General features: G+C 39.2%; 1 pseudogene; it reads left to right on the top strand.

Annotated features, from left to right (window-relative positions):
- Positions 1-13,437: 13,437 nt before the first annotated feature.
- On the top strand, positions 13,438-14,699 carry LOC114039722 (annotated as a pseudogene).
- The last annotated feature ends 6,846 nt before the right edge of the window (positions 14,700-21,545 follow it).

Genomic DNA, 21,545 nt, shown 5'->3' with positions numbered 1-21,545 from the left:
AGAACCCCACCTTTAAAAGCTTTGTTTGTGTGAATTTTATCTATTGATATTTACCATATTCAAAATTAAAATGTCATAGTAATATTATGAAAATAATCTTCACTTTGCAGACCCCCTGAAGCTGATTCAGGGACATCTTGGAGTTCCTACACCAAACTTGGAGAACCTCTGATTTAGTCCTACTTTCCCTTTCCTTCCTCATTTTGCAAGAAAGGAAACTGAGGCCCAGAGAGAAGTGATTTGCCCAACATCACTCACCAAGTAAATCATGAAACTGGAATTTTTGCCCAAGTCCTCTTATTCCAAAGCTATCATACTTTTTGCTATACTACATTGTCCTAACATTCTGTGCAGCTGTCTAGCCTGATGTAATTAACAGCATGCTTGCTAAGTCTAGAGATGACAAAGGTGACTGAGAATCTTAATTTACCTGGGGTGAAGAAGAACAAAAGGGAGTTTTCCTTTCCCAGGCTTTGAGGAATAGACACGTATGTCTAAAATGACCTACAATACTACCCACCTGCCCTTCCCCAGAAGTCATACATAATAAGCATACATTCAGTTTCTTGGGCACAAGGAAATTAACAAGGTTCCACAGAGGAAGGGTGCACATATTCCTTTTTTTGGGGGGGAGGGTGAGGCAATCAGGATTAAGTGACTTACCCAGGGTCACACAGCTAGTAAGGGTCAAGTGTCTGAGGCCAGATTTGAACCCTAGTCCTCCTGAAGCCAGGGCCAGTGTTCTCTCTACTGTACCACCTAGCTGCCCCATATTCCTTTGTCAAGGCAGAAAAATTCCAGCTTCAACCATTTAGCCTTCCTTTCTGAGACTATACTGTTTTATCTTGAACTAGAACTCATCTCATTTTATCTGATCTCAAAAACTAAGCAGCATTGTGTTTGGTTAGTACTTAAATGGCATGCTAGGTACTATAGGCTCTTAGATATCCTGGTATAGTAGGGAGGAAAAAGCTGAAATAGTCATTGAGATTTGACAAATAACTAGTTAAATTAATATAGACAAGTGAGTATTTTAATGTAATAGAATTTTAAAGTTGGAAAGGGTCTGAAATGTCAAGTATAGCGGAAAGACTGCTAAATTTGGACCTGGGTTCAAATATCAACTCTGTCCCCTTACTATCTGTGTGACCTTGGGTCAGTCACTGACCTTTGTTTTTCAATTTCCTCATCTGTAAAATGAAAGAGTTATGCTAATTGACCTCTAAGATCCCATATCACTCTAAATCTATGGTATTAGTAACTTATTTCCTAGTTGTATCTACCACCAAGACAGAAGTGCAGTAACGTGATAGAAGCCAAAGGAAGTTTCAAAATGACCTCCTCCTCTGCTTCATCTCCATCTTTTTCATGGGTACACACCTCCCTGCTATCTAATCAAGACAAATCTTCCAAGCAGTAATTAAAAAACTGCTCATCTTCAAGGGGAACTGAAAGAAAAAGCTGAAACAATTAGCTGGCTCTGACAAACAGCATGGCTCATTTTCCTCTCTCTCTCTCTCTCTCACTCTCTCTCTCTCTCTCTCTCTCTCTCTCTCTCTCTCTCTCTCTCCATTTCCCTGATTTCCCTCTTTTTGCCTATTTTCCTCCCTCTTTTTTTCTCTTCCTCCTCTTTCCCCCTTTTTCTTCCTTTTCCTTACCCCCTTCTTTCTCTTTCCCATTTCTCTTCTTTTCCTCTCCCTTTCTTCATTCTCCCTTTTTTCATTCCCTCTTTTCCTCTCCCTCCCCTTTTCCTCTCTTCCTCTCCTTTCTTTGATAATCTGAGCAAGGAGAAACCTTTTTTTCCTCCCAAAAGGCAACAAACTGAGTAAAATAAGCTAATAAATAGTTCAATTGAACATCCTATGAGAAAACTGCTTCGGACCGTTCCAGGCAAACGTCAGATTTCCTACAAGGCTGGAAGGGCATTAGCGGAGAAAGAAGAGCGAAGGAGACTCACTCCTCTATTGCAATCAGGTTAGAAACACACTCTTGCATTAGCATGCCAAAGGACACAAAGCAAAGAGGAAAGACATTGCCGGGTGAAGACTGCAGAATGGAAATGTGGATTTGTGTAAGTAATGAGTCCAAGGGAGGAAAATGAACCCTTGTGAGGCTCTATGTGCCTTGATTACATTAGTACTACTTGGAATATCATAACTTCATTTTTTCTGTCTCTGGTTTTGAATAGTTTCTAAAAGGCCAGTGTTGTATTTGGCCCCCTCAGCCTTCTGCCACCCTTTCCCACAATCTCCCCGCCCCCTCTCAGTATTAGCATTCAGCTTTCCTGAAATCTTTCAAAGACCACTGATGACTGCTGACAGTCAAATTAAATGCAAAGCCTTTACTGCAGCTCCAGGTTTCATCCATATAATTTTCAGAGGCGGCCCAAAGCAGCTCCGATCTCATTTGCAGCTCAGCAATGAATATCATCTCCTGACAAAGCCGTGTCTAGCTGACATATTCTTTTGAAGGTCTAGGGGAAAAAAAAGTTACACCTGTGCCTTTTTTCTGGTGAATGGCTCAAGAGAAACTGACAATAGAGAGTGTATGTCCTTGCTCTCTGAGAGACAGCGTGACATAATGGATGGAGGGTTGGTCTTGTCATTAGAAAGATCTGAGTTCAAATCCAGACCATGCCACTTACCAACTGATGACCTTGGTAAGTTGAAGTATAACAGATTTAGAGCTAGAAAGTACCTAAAAAGCCATCTAGTCCACCCCACTTTCCATCTCTTGGTTTAGGCAGCCGCAGGGGGAATGAGTGGAGACACAGGGCAATAGATTGTCATTCCCTATGGTTCTGATTTCGAGCATTTTTCCCCAGCCAAGGCAAGAGATGGAAAGTGGGGGATGGGATAGATGAATGATATATGTATGGAAGTAGAGTAGAAAGCAATATATTCACTTTGGGTAAGTCCTGGTATCTTTGCAGATGGCTAGATGAGAAGGAAAGAATCACTAGGAGAATATTGGGGTGACAGAGGAAACTGGTGCAGGTAAATGGGGCAAAAATAACCCTATCTGATAATTTTTATACATCCATTTCCTAAGAAATAGAGACCCAGGATGTCATGAGAGGAATTCAAATGAAGGTTACTAACTACACCCAATCTCACTCTAGCATTGCTGTATGTCTCTGAGGTTTATAGATGCCTTCCTGGTAATTTGCATGGCCCCAAAGGTAATGATGATCTGAGTTTAAAATAATTTGCTCACCTCTGTGTATCAGGTGGGTCTGTGGAACTTACCACTGCAGGGTGGTAAGTGAATTTGAGAATAAGGTCTTAACAACCATGTGACGGACTCTTTCATGTGCTGGCCAGCAATGGTTATGGGCCCCAGTAAGCAACAAATGAAAAATGTGTTAGTAATCCATAGACCCATTGGCAGGGAAGTTTTGTTTTTTGGTGAGGCAATAGAGGTTAAGTGACTTGCCCAGGGTCACACAGCTAGAAAGCTTCTGTCAAGTGTCTGAGACAAATTTTGAACTCAGGTCCTCCTGACTCCAGGGCTGGTGGTCTATCCATTGTGCCACCTAGCTGCCCCACGGGAAGTTTTAAATATAATAATAGTGCTCCCTTTGAAGGAGTAGAAGTCCAAACAGGTGATAGACAGCTCTGCCAAATATGAACAACACGTTAGCAAAGAGGAAGCCCTAGTTGTAGATGGAAATTCCATGAGACGGTAGCAGTGGTTCAGCAGAGAAGCAACAAATGGCAGCTTTGAAGGCAAAGAGGACCAGCACAGTAACTCAAGAGGTGGAACAGAGCATGAGTAAGGCACAGTCCGTTGCTAGGAAATGATGACAACACAATCTTAGAAGATGGTAGCCCCAGAATAATGATTTAGCCCACTAGAGTGGTCATCTGTGGAAGACTGGACCCCTTTGTGTATGGGGGTGTGGTGGGGGGAGGGAGAGAAGAAGATAATACCAATGCTTCATTTTCCCTCACTATTTACTATCACATCCCGCCTACTCTGGTGGTAGAGAACATATTGAATGGGGACTTGAGTTGTGTTTATGTAATTCTAATTACCCAAAGCATCACACACTGTAATAGTTGCACTAAATAGGTACTAAAATCAGGCAGGAATCTATGCAAGGGTGTGCTAGAGACAGTTTGAACTGGCTAACAAGACCTGATTGTTAAATTTTCAATGTGAACATGTACATAACAGAAATTAGCAAATACTACAAATGTTCTTTTGTTGACTGTCTAGACTTAAGAAAATGGTGGAGAAAATGTTAATGGTTCAGATTAAAATCAAAAGTGTGTCATGTGCACATTTTTTTCCTAGAGAGCCAGTTGTTAAAAATTTACCAGTACACCACTACAAATTTTTGTATAATAGGAATTATACTATATGCTACTTAGCCACCTTACACCTTATTAATGTGAATCTTAAAAAGGCAGCCATCCTTTACTTACCTGGAGAAGTGAAATATAGGATAACAAAGTCTAACCAATGATGGGAGAAACCTGAGGGGAATCCTTTGAGATTAGCAAAAAAAAAAAAAATGTTAAATTAAAAAAAAAACAGATTATTTGTCTGTGCTTTTTTGAAAAGTTTAATCTTCTCTCTTTTTGATGCATAGTGATTTGGATCCATAGCCATAATTATACAGTACCTATGGGAAAGGAAGCTAACAATTTGCAGCTAAAATCTGAAAACTTACAAGCTCCCTCCCTATCTCCAAGAGGGTATTTGCTGCCAAAGGAGGTGGTAGAAATCAAATTATCAGGCTGAATTAATTTGATTAATAAAAGGCATAATTTTGTAGCCCATTAGGCAAGAGTTTAGCTGGGGGACTTTAGCTAGACCCAAAACACAGCTAATCACTTATCATCAGGCCAAGTAAAACTAACCGGCAGTCTCATCGTTGACATATGAATTGGAAAAACTGTGTTCCTAATTCTTGTAATGAACTAAGCTTAATTGTGGGTCTTGGCCCCTAAATTTCTCACTCCACAGTCTCTCTCATACCTGACAACAACATTTACAATTCATAATTCAACAAGTTGTAAATAATTTGGAGTTTACAGACTTTGAGTATGGATCTCTTAAAATTTTGTCAATTTAAATACTTGCTTCGGTTTGTGGTAGATAAATGGGGGGGAGGGTGTTTTAATATAGAAATTGTTGAAAATATCCAGTGGGAGTATTGAATTTTACTCATATAGATACACAGCTATTACAATGGAAAGAATACTACCTGGAGTCAGGTTTTTTCCTGCCCAAGTGATCTGTGTCTGTAGACTCTTGGGCTCAAAGAGGAGAATTCAAAAATCTCTGAGACAGGAAGCGTGGTGTCCCAACGCTTCACTAGCCCCTGCTCCCCCTGCCTGTCCAGCTCTTCCCCATGCCCATTCCTTCTCACTAACCTCAAGAACCCCAGATAGAAATGGGTTGTGCTTAGGCTGCTAGCAAAAGTGTTCAACTTGCCACATTGTTTTGTTTTTAATTTGGGATTTAGCTACATGGAATAAAACATATGAGAAAATGCTTTTAAAATGGTGTCTGGTGGTGGTGGTAGTAGTTAGCAACACCTCCTTCCTGTTAATATGAGAAAATGCTTTTAAAAAGTTGTCTGGTGGTGGTGGTGGTGATGGTTGGTTGTGGTTGTTGTAGTACCTACCTCTCCCCCCCCCTCCCCCGCTTAAAAGGATGTCTGGTTGTTGTTGTTGTTGTTGTTGCTACTGCTGCTGAACAACACCTCCCTCCAGTTAGCCCACAACATGGTACAGCAGAACTAACACTGGATTTGGAATCCTAGAATCTGACTTCAAATTCCAGCCATGCTGTTTGTGGTTTTTGTGAGCATGAACCAAATGAGTTGCTTGCCTGGCCCCCGGTTCTTCCTCTGCAAAATGAGGAAGTTGGACTAAGTGGCTTCTAGGGTGCCCTCTACTTCCACATCTATGATCTTTCAACCCACCACCCACCTACAGCACAATTAAAAAATCCTATTTGTAGAAAGAGGCTCCTAAGAGGAAAAAATAAAATAGAAATAGAAAACCAACTACATTTTCACTAAATCTATGACATAATCACAAAAATCAAGAGAGATTTATATAGTGCTTTAAAGTTTACAAAGCTTACTTTATGTGTATTAAAGTTTACATATATTATCTTTGAGCCTCAAATCAACCCTATGAGGTATTTTTATTCCTTGTTTTTATCCCCATTTTAAAGATGAGGAAACCGAGGCTCAAAGAGAAAGTTAGTAACTTACTGAGTGTCAGAAGGAGGATTTGGACCCAGATTTTCCAGACTCCAAATCTAATATTCTGTTAATTATTTGATATCATCTCTCAAGATGCAAAGTTATCATCTGAAATATATATATGTACATATATAAGTTCAATTTAATTTAGCTCAATGAGCATCTATTGAGTGCCTACTATTCATTCACTAGGTGCTGATCTGGCTGCTGGGTGTATAAAGACAAGAAACAAACCAAAAAAACAGTCCTTGCTCTCAAAGAGGCTTCAGTTATATAGACTCCTGCAAAAATTAATAAGCAATACATTTTGTCCCCATCTTTAACAAATATGCTAGCCACTAAATCCCATCCTTCAAGTGGTATTTTAATTTCATGGTCTTTAAAAAAAATTTAACTCTGCCTGTGCTATTATAATAAATAGAATTAATGATCTTCCTTAAAACAACAGCAGTAGGGTCTTACATTTCTGGAGCACTGCTGTTTGTAGATTTCTCAACCCAAAGCAGAACGAACATCTGTTCTTTTGCTGAATTTTTTATCAAGGACAGAAAAATTCAGCTAGGTATTTAAACAACTATGACCTATCAGTATCCTCTCTCTCCTTTCTCTTTCTCTGACCTTCACATTCTCCCCCTTCCCCCTTCAGTAGTGCTTGTGTTCTCTGTGTGTGTTTTACTTATGTCTTTTGATTTTTATATAGTTCACTTCCTACTATACTTTGTGATTGTTCAGTCATCTCAGTCGTGTCTGACTCTTCACGGCCACATTTGGGGTTTTCTTGGCAAAGATACTGGAGTGGTTTGCTCCTTCCTTTTCCAGCTCATTTTTCAGATGAGGAAACTGAGGCAAGCAGAATTAAGTGAGTTGCCCAGGGTCACAGAGCCAGTGTCTGAGGCCAGATTTGAACTCAGGTCCTCCTGGGTCCAGGGCTGGCACTCTATCCACTACACCACCTAGCTGCCTTTATTTATAACAGAGAAATAAGTAAAGTCCACTGATACAAAGCCTGTATTCAAAAGAATGTGCAAAACTCACTAGTATCATCTTCCAACTGTAATCTTTTCATCATCCTTCCTTGGTCCTCTGGGAACAAAGATTAGTCATTGCATTTGATCTGAATGACTTTTGGTGATGTTTTCATTTACATCTTTGCAGCCAATGTTTTTGTTGTTACTCTGGTTCTTGCCTTCCTTTTTCTGCATCAATTTGTACAAGTCCTCCTGTTTCTCCAAATTCTTTATATACAGTGTTTCTTATGGTGCAACAGGAGTACTTTATATTTATTGACATAAGTTGTTTTTAACTCTGCAGGGCCTTGGACAGACTTGAAATACCTTGGACTTAACTACTGGGAATTTATTTGCCTTTTTTCTCCTACATATTCTGCAGATACTTTCATGAGTATTTGATGCCTCTCTCACTACAGTTTAAGCTCCTTGAGAGTGTGTCAGCTTTTGTATTTGTATCTCCAGTATCTAGAATAATCCCTGGCATAAATTAGGCATTTCATAAATGTTTGTTGATTTATTGATGAAAGCAGAAAAGTAAGACTTCATGGGGATCAATAAATTAGACTAAACTTAAAATAGATTCTAAATGCTCATATTACAGATTATATATTTCACTCTATGTGTGCCTTTCATATTCATTTCAGTTCTGAATAACTTTACAGATGGCCAAGTCCCAATAAAATCTTATGAAATGCGCACTGTATGTTTCAGATGTCTAAAAATTCTTCAGAAAGCAATTACACCAAGTGCCATCTAATAATATATCCAAATGGACCACAGTGATGCAAACTGCACTCTTAATGTCTGAACCCCACCTGACTCTGAGTTTCAATCTTCCCTCAAATCTCAGCAAAAGAACAGATGTTCTGCTTTGGGTTGAGAAATCAGCAGTCACCACTCATATGGTGCAGAAATTTAAGACCCTGCTTCTGCTGTTTTAAGGGAGATCATTAATACTGGCCCCTTACGCTGCAATATTATTAAGATTTCCATCAGTTGAAATCTCATAGGAAATCAGTGTTGGTACATCTTTTGATAGTCATGAGAAGGAACAACTATAAAATGCCTATTTGTTCCACATAGGGAAGTAGAGAAGGTCCCTTCTATATGAGCTGTTTGGCATATACCATCATGCCGGGGAATTTGTTACACTGTTAATTACTACCCACTTCAGTTCAAAAACATTTCTAGGTACTCACTATGTTCAAAGTATGCTTTCAAGGTCAGGTAGTCATGAACTAGATAAAATACAACAAAAACACTTCCAAAAGCCCAGGCACCTCCTTGTTATAATTGGCAGAATGTTGCATGGATCCAATTCCTTATTTATAATGACAATAACTAGCATTTCTATAGGACTTTAAAGTATGCAAAATGCTTTACAAATGTTATCTCATTTTATCTTCACAAAAGCCTTGAAAGTAGATGCTATTATCTCTATTTTACAGTTAAACAAACTGGGGCAAACATCAATTAAGTAATTTGGCCTGGATCACACAGTAAGTGTCTAAGGCACAATTTGAACTCCAGTCTTACTGATTCCAAATCTGGCATGTTACTTATTGCCCCAGATAGCTGGCTATTATTTTATTGACTCCCCCACCCAGGAAAAGTAAGATAGAAGGTAAGCAATTATATTCATTCACTCATTCATTCATTCAACAAAAATTAAACATCTACTATATGCAAAATCCTTTGCCTGAAACTGAAACAGGACACCAAGAAATATTCTACAGTTCCTGACCCCTATGAGATAACAATTCAGTAAGTAAGAGAAATTAATTTCTTAAACTTCAACTTCAGCAGATCATTGATTTCATCCATGAAAGCCCTCCCTCCATTAGTGATAATATCCCATCTTCTCTTCCTTTGACTAGAATTTGGTTTTATTAATTCATTAGTTGCCCAATTATTACTTCACTTTGTCCCATATAAGCAACCAGATGCTTGGGAGCCAGAACTATGTTTCTTTCATCCCTGTACCTCCAACCCTCCAATCACAGTTTATCCCATAGGAAGCATTAATAAAGGTATGCTGAACTGTTGAAATGCAGAGAGGCAAAATTTGATCCCATTCTTGCCCATTTCTAGAATTCATGGAAAAGGGTATGCAGACAGTGCCTATGAAGAACAACCTTCTTTCTGTGGGCATAAAATGTCTGGTATCATTACTGTAATTGTCCAATAAGCCTGAATATTATAATACAATACTGGAAAAATTTCAACCATAGAAAAGTGCCTAAAGGACTCATCAATGATAATTTGAGAAATTGAACAAAGCTATGAACTGAGCCAGAAAGGATGTAATCTATCTTTGGTTTCTGGTTATGTTGGTTTTCTTGCTCTACCAAGAATTAGAGGTTGTCCTTCAGTCAGGAAACATTAATATATTGAGAAGTCTAACAGGGGTATGAGCTTTGCAGTGGTAAGAAATAGCAGGTTTGTGTTAGCTGTTGGAAAAAAAAACTGATAAAATACAGACAGGTTCCAGGGATGATAGCAGCTGCTTTGAAGATATGTAGCCATTCAAGGGATGAGACATAGATGCTGGCTTAAAACAATATGGTTAGGAAGCAAAACTTTATTCATGGGTAGATCCAGACTTAAGAACTAGCTACTGAACAGACTTCATCAAAACTAACCAGGACAGAAAGAAGTTGGTTGGAGGCAAAAACAGCATGATTTACAAGGGTCAAAACCATGTTTCATGAAATAATGAAGGAGGTCAGTGTGAAATTGCATAAAATCTAGGGGAGAAATCTTTAGGGGCAATGGAGTAAAGTGGTTTCTTCAACCAGGGGATGCATCCCCAGAAAGAAGATTAAGAAACAAGTTCTGGAAAGAATAAAAAATTCTGCCAAATCTAGCTGTACTGATGACCAGAATCTATCTTGTGCCAGGGACCTGAGTAGGTAACATTCTAGCTTCCAATCTAGACATAACAATTTTAGGAATAAGAGTGGGGACTGGAATCCCAATATATAACACCAGCCAAGCCAAGCTATTTCTAGACTTTGGCTACTTTAGTAATAGCAGTCTTGACTCTGTAAAATCATCACTTGTAGGTCTTTGTATTTCATTTTATTTCCCCTTAATTTCCCTGAGACATTTGTCCTTTTAAAAAAATTCCAATGATGTCTTCACTAAACTAAGGGAAGACAGAAACTTGTCCATGCCTATTACAAGATAAAGAAAAGAACTGGATTGCTTTAAGACCCTAAGTATAGTGGCAAAAGCCTGAACACAGTAAGTTTGGCAAAGACTGATAGAGCAGTAAAAATTCTATGAAAAATTGGGAGTCAGCCATAATTGTTGGTTCTTTGTCATCTAGGTGGGTAGAGGTGGGGAGATACCTCATAATGCTTTCTTTGTTTTAACTGGTTCAAGTGCTTTTAATCAACCATACCTAAAAAGCTACTGGCCCAAATTCAGTATACAACAGTTCTAACCTAAAGCATTCAATTCCCCAGGTTAATCACTAGCTCAGTCAACTGATGCCATCTTTGATTAAATAAAATGGTATATCAAGCACAGTGTTACATGAGAATCGTGCCATGTTAAAGAGGGTTCCTCAGTTGCTATATCGGGCATAGGCTATATCTACAATTAGTGACCTTCCTTTGGAAATAAATAGGCAGGGGAATGAAGTATAGGATATCACCAAAAAAAAAAAAAAAAGGATATCACCAGTTGCAGACGGTAGGAAATCCAACACTGGTTTCATACCATTAGAAGCTGGAAACACTTTGAGAAAATACAAATACATGCACATAGGTAAAGTGGGGCATATATTCCATATATGAGTTGGAGAGATACATTATTCATGCAAAACACATTTACATGTTTTTTAATAGATGCTAATCCGGGGTTAGTAAAGAGTCATCCTAGCACTCCTCATATTTCATTTTAAAATGGCAGGAAAAAATAGCTTTTGGCAGATGGGGCAATATGACAGTTGTCACAAGTCCATCTTAACAAGGAAACTCAATTTCTCCTTTGCATGCTTCTCTGTTCACATGGCTTGCATAATACAGCACAAAAAGTGCTTTAAAACTTGGAAGTTTGTGTTCTTTCCCTTTTGCAACAAACTCAACAATCATACAAGTGTCACTCTCTTTGGAGCTTCTATTTTTATTTCAACAAATTCTGCACTTGTGTCATTAATTAGCATTTGGCAGTGAGCCTGATTAAATGCCCTTGGCAGCAAAATGAATTAAGTATCCAAAGGGTTATATTTGTCATTTACTAAAAACTCCTGTTGTTAGAGAATGAGTGCAATGGACAGCTCCATTTAGGCAGACTCTAAGGACAGCCTTTGGCTTCTTAATGTACCTCTTCAATGATTATTGAGTAGCTGTCAGTCAGAATTGTCAGTGGTTTCTTACAAATGAGGAAAGCTTGTCTGGAGAAAAGGAAGTCTAAAGAGACTAAAAGAAACAAAGGAACAAAAGACAGGCTCTCTGATAAATTCAGTCTGGTGCCTGTGGAAGTTTTGGGGGGTTTTCCCCCTGCATTATGAACTTATGGAAGCCATTGGGTGGGGGGAGAGAGAAAGCTTTGCTTTGCTGACAGAAGTACTTCAAAAGAGCTTCCATTTCTTTCACTGCAGACTCCTTTCCATGAATGATAGTTTGGCTATATTTTTTCAAACTCATTTTCTAAATATTATCTTTATTACATTTATAAAACCTTGTAAATAGCCACTTGCCCAAGAATATTTATTTCATTTAGAGTATTACCTAAATCCTTCCCAAGGGAATAAGAAGATATATTAAATTAAAATATTGTGCTAATAAATATTTTCTCTATTTATTTAAAATGGTAGTTTATGATTCTTTTTGAATATGATCATAATATGAGGCAGACAATCAGGAGTAGAAACATTTAGGTCAATTACTATAGTAAATTTTAGAAAAGCTTACCTTGCATATATGCATCGTTTATCCAGTTGCTGAGACAGAGCTATTTTTCCCAGTTTCTGTAACAATGGGCAAAAGGAGTGGTTTTTTTTAAATAATAAAAATTGACATTTATTGACTCAGCGAAGTAATCTTATAATAGCCTCTAGAATCAGAGGGCCTGAGTTCCAGTCCAGACCTTGATACTTTCTATCCATGTGACCTTGAGCAAGTAACTATACCTTTCTCAGCTCTGGTTTCTTCATCTATAAAGTGCAACGGTTTGAGTAAATCTTCTTTAAGGTCTAAGCTCCAAGGTCTAGCTCTAAATTCTGTGATCTTATGAATGAACAACTTAGCTAACCTATTGAGTGTCATAAATGGGTAAGTCCTGCACAGTATAAGTGAAAAGACTTCCTTATTATTAATTATTCAATAGCTCACAGCTCCTCTGACCCTGTTACAAGTAGAGACCAAGATACTAAGACTCTTCCCTATCCTCCTCAAATATTGATAGGGCGTGTACAATATAATGAGGAAAATGGAGTCCAGAAAGAATACAGTGTAATAAGAAATTGTTCCTTCCCTCAAGAGCTTAATAATCCATTTAATTTCACTGAATCTCTCATGGCAACATAGCCAATCTTAGGCCAATCTTGAAGTCAGGAAGACCTGAGTTCAAATCCTGCCTCTGACATATATCAACTATATAACCCTGGATCAATCACTTAACCTCTCAGTGCCCCCAGACAACTCTGTAAGACTACAAGTTACTATCTATCTGTCTATTTATCTATCTATTTATTTATTAAGAAAACATAGACAGAGATGGGTGGGAGAGGGAGAAGCAGTGAAAAATAAAACTATCAACAAAGAGAACATATGTGAAATAAATAAAATTCCCTGTCTTGTCTTACTAAGTTGCTGATTCCTCTTGGAACCATTCTGAGGGGTGTCAATCCTCAGTAAATGCCTATACTTGGATTGGAGGTGGTCCAAGTCTGAATTCTTTGAGACAACCCCATAACACACTATGAAACTACAACAGTAGGACAAGGAAAAACTACTCAGACACAGAACACATCATGATCCTGGATCATAGCCTTTTGATTAAATCCCAAGAAGCCATGTTTTGTCAGATTAATTCAATTAAACAAATATTTATTCAATGTCTTCTATATGCAAGGCACCATGCTAGACACTGAGGATGAAAAGATAAAAACTAAACAACAATAAAAAAGTCCCTGCTCCTTGGCCTCTGCTCTCTGAGCCCAGCAGAGAATTCCCCATCCAGAAATGCAACATGTCTATTTGCAAGATCCAGGCAAGAGAGATCTTTGACTCATGGAAACCCCACTGTTGAAGTTGATCTCTACACTGAAAAAGGTCCCTTCTGAGTTGCTGTGCCCAGTAGTGCTTCTACTGGTATCCATGAAGCCTTGGAGTCCTGAAACAATGATAAGACCCACTACATGGGGAAAGGTGTCTTGAAAGCAGTTGAGCACATCAATAAAACTCTTGCTCCTACCCTAGTTAGCAAGAAACAGAATGTTACGGAGCAGAAGATCAACAAATTGATGATAGAGATGGACGGTACTGAGAATAAATATAAATTTGGTGCAAATGCCATATTGGGAGTGTCTCTGGCTGTCTGTAAGGCTGGAGCTGCTGAGTTTTACTGATCTTGCAGGCATCCTGCCTGTTCCAGACTTCAATGTGATCAACAGGGGCTCCCGTGTTAATAGCAAGCTGGCAATGCAGGAGTTCATGATCCTCCCTGCTGGAGCAGCAAACTTTAAGGAGGCCATGTGCATTGGAGCTGAGGTCTACCACAACCTGAAGAGCACGATTAAGCAGAAATATGGACAGGACACACCAACATAGGGGTGGTGGTTTTGCTCCTAACATCCTGGAGAATAAGGAAGCTCTGGAGAGGCTAAAGAATGCTATTGGTAAGGCTGGCTATACTGATAAGGTTGTAATTGTCATGGATGTTGCTGCCTCAGAATTCTTCCGATCTGGGAAATATGAGTTGGACTTCAAGTCTCCTGATGATTCCAGCAGATACATCTCTCCTTTTGAGCTTGGGGACATCTACAAGAGTTTCAGCAAGTAGTATCCAGTGGTGTCTATTGAAGATCCCTTTGACCAGGATGATTGAGAAACTTTGAAGAATTTCACTGCTACTGCAGGCATCTAGGTGGTAGGGGATGATCTCACAGTGACCAATCCCAAGTGCATTGAAAAGACTGAGAGCAAGAAAGCCTGCAATTGCCTCCTACTCAAAGTGAACCAGATTGGCTCCATGACTGAATCTCTCCAGGCATCCAAGCTGGCCCAGTCCAATGACTGGGGAGTGATGGTTTCCCATCATTCTGGGGAGACTGAAGATACCTTCATTGCAGACCTGGTAGTGGTGGGTCTATGCACTGGGCAGGTCAAGGCTGATGTCCCTGCCGATCTAAGCATCTGGCCAAGTATAATCAGCTGCTCAAAATTGAGGAAGAGCTGGGCAGCAAGGCTAAATTTGCTGGGAGGAACTTCAGAAACCCTCAAGCCAAGTAAGTTCTGTGGCCAGGAAGTTTCAGAGCTCACAGACACCACTCACCCCTATAGACATCTGCTCCTGTCCTAAGAATGGGCAGACCAGTTTTGTTTTGGGGGCAGAGGCCTCGGCTGCTTAACTTCCCTCTCCCCTCGACCTTTCTGTGATGTTCTCACTGCTTCCTTAGAACTATCTTACCAGAAACTACCTAATCATCTTATGCTTTGTCGGAAGACCCTTATTATCATCTTATGAATGGGATAGAATGACCTGTTCTCACTCCCAACCCTGGTGTTGATGTGTGGAGCCATGGATTTGTGACGCAGCCCCAACAAGCCCACAGGCCAGATCTTAAGTGACTTCTATGTACAGAATAAAAGTATTCAGTGACCCACTGGAAAAAAAAAGGTCCCTGCCCTCAAGGTTCTTACATTCTAATCAAGGAAATGACAGAGAAATGAGAACAGATCCAAACAATGTCCTCATACCCAAAATGGCTTGGTGATAGGGGAGGTGCTGCAGAGTTTAACTTAGCCAGAAGATGAGCTATGAACCAAAACCTTTTGTTTTGCTAAATTCATATATGAGTTGGAGAGTTTTGAACTAGTTGTGTGTAAACCATATAACCCTCCCAAAATTCAGTTCAGCTGGAGATAAACAAATTGCAACCTATTCCATTTAGGAGAGTGGACAGAGGTTCAGCCTTGGAATCCTTTGAGCTTGGATCTTCAAATCTTGTCTCTGACTGTGACCATGGGCAAATCTCTTAACTTCTCAATGCCCCAGGCAACTCTCTAAAACTTTAAGATACAGATGAATTGTCTGTCTATGTTAATTCAAGGAGTTTCCACACCGGGTAGGTGAAATCATAAATTAGGACCCACCCACCCTCCCTAAAAACAACTGTTTCTTATTTCTCCTTTCCCAGGTGAAATCTGTTGTGTCAGGACTCATATCTTTAACCTGAAATGGCTTTTCCTTTCATGGTTTTGAAATCCATTTAGTGCTACTTGACAACTCTAGATAAGCAGCTTCTGAGAATCGTGTATCCACAAGATGAGTACAGGGTGGCCACTGGTGCTTTAATTGTGTGGGATAAATCTATTCCCTGTGAGAGAAGGAAGAGAAGGAAGTGGAGAGCACTTGAGATCTGAGAGAGGGACAAAGCTATCTTCATGTTATGGTATAAAGATTTCTGTTAAAGCTTTAGAAAACTTTTGTTTCCCCAAAGCTGGAGATCAGATATCCAGTGATATTCATTGGCTCAGGTACTCTGGCACACAATACAAATACATACAAATGTTATGATGCACAAATATGCATCATACATTTGCTAGAACTCAAGAAAAAATAACTTTTGGCAAGTTCATAAATAATAATAATAACAAAAATACAAATATATAGCACTTTAAGATTTGCAAAATGCATTACCCATTTGGTCTTCAAATTTTATTTGCAAATTTATAAATAATCAGCCAGCAAAGATTTCTTAAGCCCCTACTATGTGCCAGACATTATGCTAAACACTGGGAATACAGATAAAGGCAAAAAACAGCTCATGTTCTGAAGAAGCTCACAGTCTGATGGAAATGTAAATAGATGACAGAGACCAAAAATGAAAGAGGTCATTGTTAGGTCTGTGGGAAGATAGGCATACTAATACACTGTTAACAGAATTATATATTGGTCTAACTCTTCTGAAAAACAGTTAGACATTCAGTCAACCAGCATTTACTAAGTGCCCACTATGTGACAGGCACTGTGCTAAAGTAATTGTAGCTGTGCAAGAAAAGTCACTAAAAAAAAAAAAATCACTGTCCAAGCTTTATGTCCCCGCTGTCCCACTACTAGGCATAAATTCATAGGAGGGCAAAGACAGAAAAAGAGGTCCCAATATCCCCAATTATTCACAGCAGCACTTTCTGAGGTAGCAAAATACCACACAATGTAAATGTTCATCAATTGGCTAATCACCAAGTTGTGGTGCATGAAGGTAGAGGAATAGTATTTGTGACATAAGAAACAATGAACATAAGGAATTCAGAGAAAAAAGGGAATGCTTATATGAACTGATGCAGTGAAAAATAAACAGAATTAAGAAAACAATATGTACATTGGCTACAATAATATAAATGAAAGAACAATAAAAAGAAAGTAGAATCCCCAGTAACTATACTGACCAATATCATCATGTTACAATTATGAAACATAGCTCCCCTTCTCGGCCAACAGGAGTATTGTGTGCACAGAAGGTCGCAAGCATTCTGTCAGGTAAGGTCATCACATTGGTTGGTTTTGCTTTACTGTTTTTCTTTATAAGAGAGCACTTACTGTGTGGGAAGCAGACTGCTTTCTAGAAAGCGTTGCTATTTAAAAATAAAAGGCATCAATAAAACAAGAGATGATGGAAGAATAACAATGTGTTGCACAGTGTAGTAGCCACATGAACAATGTAATTCAACTTAACAGCATTGGCATTATCAATATATACAAAGAAAACATATACATGCACACATAAATATACATTATGTAATATATTCAGATATACAAATATACATGTCTACACCATTTATAATATATGAACAGATAGACTATGTAGATAGATAGAGATATACATATATATGCAGACACACATATATAAAGCATGCTGATACATGTACAGATATACTTATCTGACACTGGTTAAGTAGCCTCCCTTTTCTGATGCTTCGATTTGCGGAGTTTTTTCAACATAAACATAGGATCTCAGAATTAGAAGATACCTTAGGTGACACTCAGTTTCCCAAACTGAGTAACAAATGCATCTTCTCCAGTCATGACAACACTAGGTTTTGCAAAACAGGTTTTCCTCATCAATACTGAAAGGTAGGGAGTGTAAGAATTACAATCCCACGTATCAAGAGAATCATTTTGTGGCTGAAGAGGGAGAGGCTGAGTGGAGTCGCTGACTGCCTGAGGTCATCTAGCCAGAATCAGCTAATCCAGAACTTTTCTCTTCCTACAGTCTAACTTCCAGCAAGTCACTTAACTTCTCTGAGTCTCAGCTGAAGATAAAGAGTTTGGATTTGATGACATTTAAGGGATGTCCCCCACTAAAGCAATGATCCATAGATTCACCAAGAGATGACAGTACTGGAGGAATTTAACTTACCATATCCTTTTTTCCACAAACTTTTCTCCAGCGATAAAGTAAAAACTTGAATAGCTAATTATAGAATCCTTCTTACCCAAGGAATATTTGAGTTGTGCATATGAAAGGTCACTTGCTTTCCAGCAAAAAGGGAAATTTGAAACAGTATCATGGGGTCTTAGGATCTCATCTCTCTCTCATTCTGATTTAAAATGAGCATTTTGATGGAATTGAAGGAACTGCTCCAGTGAGGTCATGTAATCTTCTCTTTAGGGTTGTTGGAGCCTCTTAAACATTCTCCCAGTCAGTTACTGTTATGTGGGTATTTGTAGTTATTAAGTCATGTGTACTCTATAGGACTGTAATTAAAGAGGCATTAATGTAGTAATACCAAATAGAAGCTCATTCACTCAAACTGTACTTGCATTTCTGTGACCCTATCTAACTATTTGGCAGTCTTGGCGTGTTCTGCAATCAATCTGTGTCTAAGGGATGGAAGTGAGTGGGCAGGACAGAGCAGTTTATCTTAGCAGCCTTCTCATTTATTATCACATTGCTAAGTCTCATAGCACTACCTCAGCTGATCAAATCAGACTCCACTTATCACTGGACTGGGTCAGTGGGATAAAAAGCAAAGCGCATTCAGTCATCCGTCTCCTTGAGAGTACCTGTAAGTCATCATCTTTGATCTGGTACAGATCCATATCCCAAGATTTAGGAATGGCACACCAGCAACCATATGCATGATGTTCTTTTTTTTTTTAGAGGACCACATGAATTACACATATCTTTGCACTCCATGAATATTCTTGATTATCAGATGTCACTGGTAATATGATGCTGCTGTTTACTGAGGTTGCAAATTCTTCTTCAGCCAATGTTACTGGGGCCTTCTTTCAGGTCACAAAAAGCATCCTGATAAGATCAACTTTGATCAAGTCCACCATCTTGGCAATATAGTAAAGTCAAGAGGAGGATAAAATGGACTTATCTCATAACCATGCCAACTTTTCAGAGCAGGGCATATGCTGCTTCCATAAAGGAGTGAAGCAAAGTCAATTCACTAGGATCCCAATACTATGATTGCTGGTCCCAATGCCTATATCCATAGTTAGAAAGTTTTATTCTAGCTCTAGGCTTTCCTGTTCATGTATCTGAGAATCTGTGGAACCTGACCCTGACTAGCCCCTGGTTTACATTCATCTGGCTCTCCATTTGTCCTCTATCTTGTATTCATCCAGAATGGGGAACTTCTCTTAGGCCCCATGATTGTTCTAATCACCAACATCACTAGCAAACATTAGAGCAAGCATCCTCCTTTTGGGAAAAACAAAAATCATCCAGGCAAAGACTTCTACACATGAATGTCTGACTAGAATGGCAAATTCATTTTAAACAGTTCATGCCAATGTAGATTTTCTGTTCGCTTTTTGTTTTCCCCACAAGTACCAAAATAAAAAATAACACAGAGGAGAAGAGAACAGGGAAGGACAAGAGGAAATAGATTAGGAGGACTGTAACTCTGGAAGACTTCATTAAGGGTTCTTAAAAATCACTGGAATCAGCAAGCTGGAATTACACTAAGGGAAATATGGGTGGGAAGGGCAAAGGAGAGCTTCTCTGTTCATATATCAGAGATGAAATAGTACATAACTGTAGGGAGGTACATTAACTCCAATTACATCCTTGAGATGTGAGGAGAAAGCAAGAAAGTTTCCTAGTGCACCGATTGGGTAGACTCAAGAAAACTACAGACAAGAGCTGCATAGAATGGACAGATTGAAACCTCTATCATTGGAAAGGAATTCCAAATTGCAGATCAATCAAATTGCAGATCCATTGGAATATCTCTATTCCAAAATTCAAATACTACAATGAGTCTTTGGTGGTATTCCCTCAGAACGTTTATATATGTAATGGATAGGAAGACAGAGTGAGCTAGAAATAGATTTAGATGCATATATACATATTTACTACATACATACATACAGCATTTATTACATGCTTACTATGTTTCAGGCGCTTTACTAAGCTCTGAGAATACAAATACAAGGAGGAAAAATGCAAATCTCACCAGGGGTGTGCTAGTAAATAAATGTTTAACAACTGGATGTCCATAAAATGTACACATGATATTCTTTTAGTCTTCATTATTAACATTTTCTCTATCACTTATGTCTAGACAATCAATAAAACAATAAACCAAGTGCTCATTTGTAGCATTTGCTAATTTTTGAGGGATACGTGTTCATGTTGAAAATTTAACAATCAGCTCTGGTGAGCCAGTTCAACTCCAGCATACCACTAGATCTTACCCTCAAAGAACTTACATTTTAATGGGGGAAGACAACAAATAATAGAGAACTAAAAGGGAACAGTATGAAAGTTACCCATTTAAGGGCAAGGTGGAAACATCTGGAAAATCAGGAGCGGAGCCAGGAGAGAAGTGAGGGATAGAGGCATCTCTGGGGTAAGAAGTTCTGCTGGCATAGAGATGTAAAAATCTGGACAGTTAGGATTGGTGGCAGAAAAGAAGATGATTAGAGAGAGAGAGAAAGAGAAAGAGAGAGAGACAGAGAGAGACAGAGACAGAGATGAGAGAGACACTAAAACAGAGACAGAAAGAGAGACACAGAGAGAGACAGACACAAAGAGAAACAGAAACAGAGACACAGAGAGAGACAGACACAAAGACAGAGACAGAGAAGATGAGCACAAGGATGAAGTTAATTTTATACTGGTGATGAAGAGACACATAGATTTTAAAATTATCAGGGACCTTAGAGATTATATAGTCCAGTCTTGTCATTTTACAGATGATAAAATGGAGGCCCCAAGAGGTAAAGTGACTTGCCCATGATAGAACAGCTAATAAGGGATCAGAGGTGAGCACACTGAGGCCACAGCCAGCAGAGGCAGGACAAGCACCCAAGTCTCATGATTTCTAGTTCAAAGGCCTTCACCCACTATCACTGTGGGCAACTTAAAGCAAATCCTTGTGCCAAAAAGACAGATGGAATTCATCATCCATTCACATTGTCCTGAAATAATTGGGGCTTTGCAAACTGTTCTTTTGTACTAGAGCTGCAGTATCTTTTAACACAGTCATTAAATGCAAGATCCATGCACAAACAACAGCCATGCGTAGGTGACAGCAGCCTGCTAAAAAAAAAAAAAAAATGAGGGAAATCTCCATCTGTGCCAGCAGACAGGCCAGGCTCCTGATGCTGCCTGGCTCACCTCAGGCTTCTAAAGCTGCCTCTGAGACATGATGCTATTGAGAAAGGTCTCTCAGTCCCATCTAGCCTTCACTGCCTAAGCATGACATCTTGCTAAAGTGCAAAAATACACCCACCATAGCTCCCACTCAATAAACTTCAGTAGCTCACTGTTATTGCCTCCAGGATCAAATAGAAAATTCTCCAGTTCCCATTGAAAGTCCTTCACAACCTGGCCTAGTCCTGTCTTTATAGAATTCTTGTATTTGACTCACCTCACATTCTTTGACCCAATAACACTAACCTTTGGGCTGCTTCTCTCATTTAACACTGCATCATCTCCCTTCTCCAGAGGGAATCTTTTCACTGGCTAGCCCCCTTGCCTAGAACGCCCTCCCTCCTCATCTCCACCTCCTGCATTCCCTGGTTTCCTTCAAGATTCACTTCACATCTCTTCTTCTAGAGGAGGCCTTCTCTGTCCCCTTCCTTCTTCCCCCCACTCCCAAAATCCCACAATT

This window comes from Vombatus ursinus, unplaced genomic scaffold (assembly GCF_900497805.2).
Source record: "Vombatus ursinus unplaced genomic scaffold, bare-nosed wombat genome assembly UNPS02012179.1, whole genome shotgun sequence".
NCBI classification, from domain to species: domain Eukaryota; kingdom Metazoa; phylum Chordata; class Mammalia; order Diprotodontia; family Vombatidae; genus Vombatus; species Vombatus ursinus.
The sequence above is the reverse complement of the archived record's forward strand: the minus strand, read 5'-3'. Positions and strand labels throughout refer to the sequence as shown.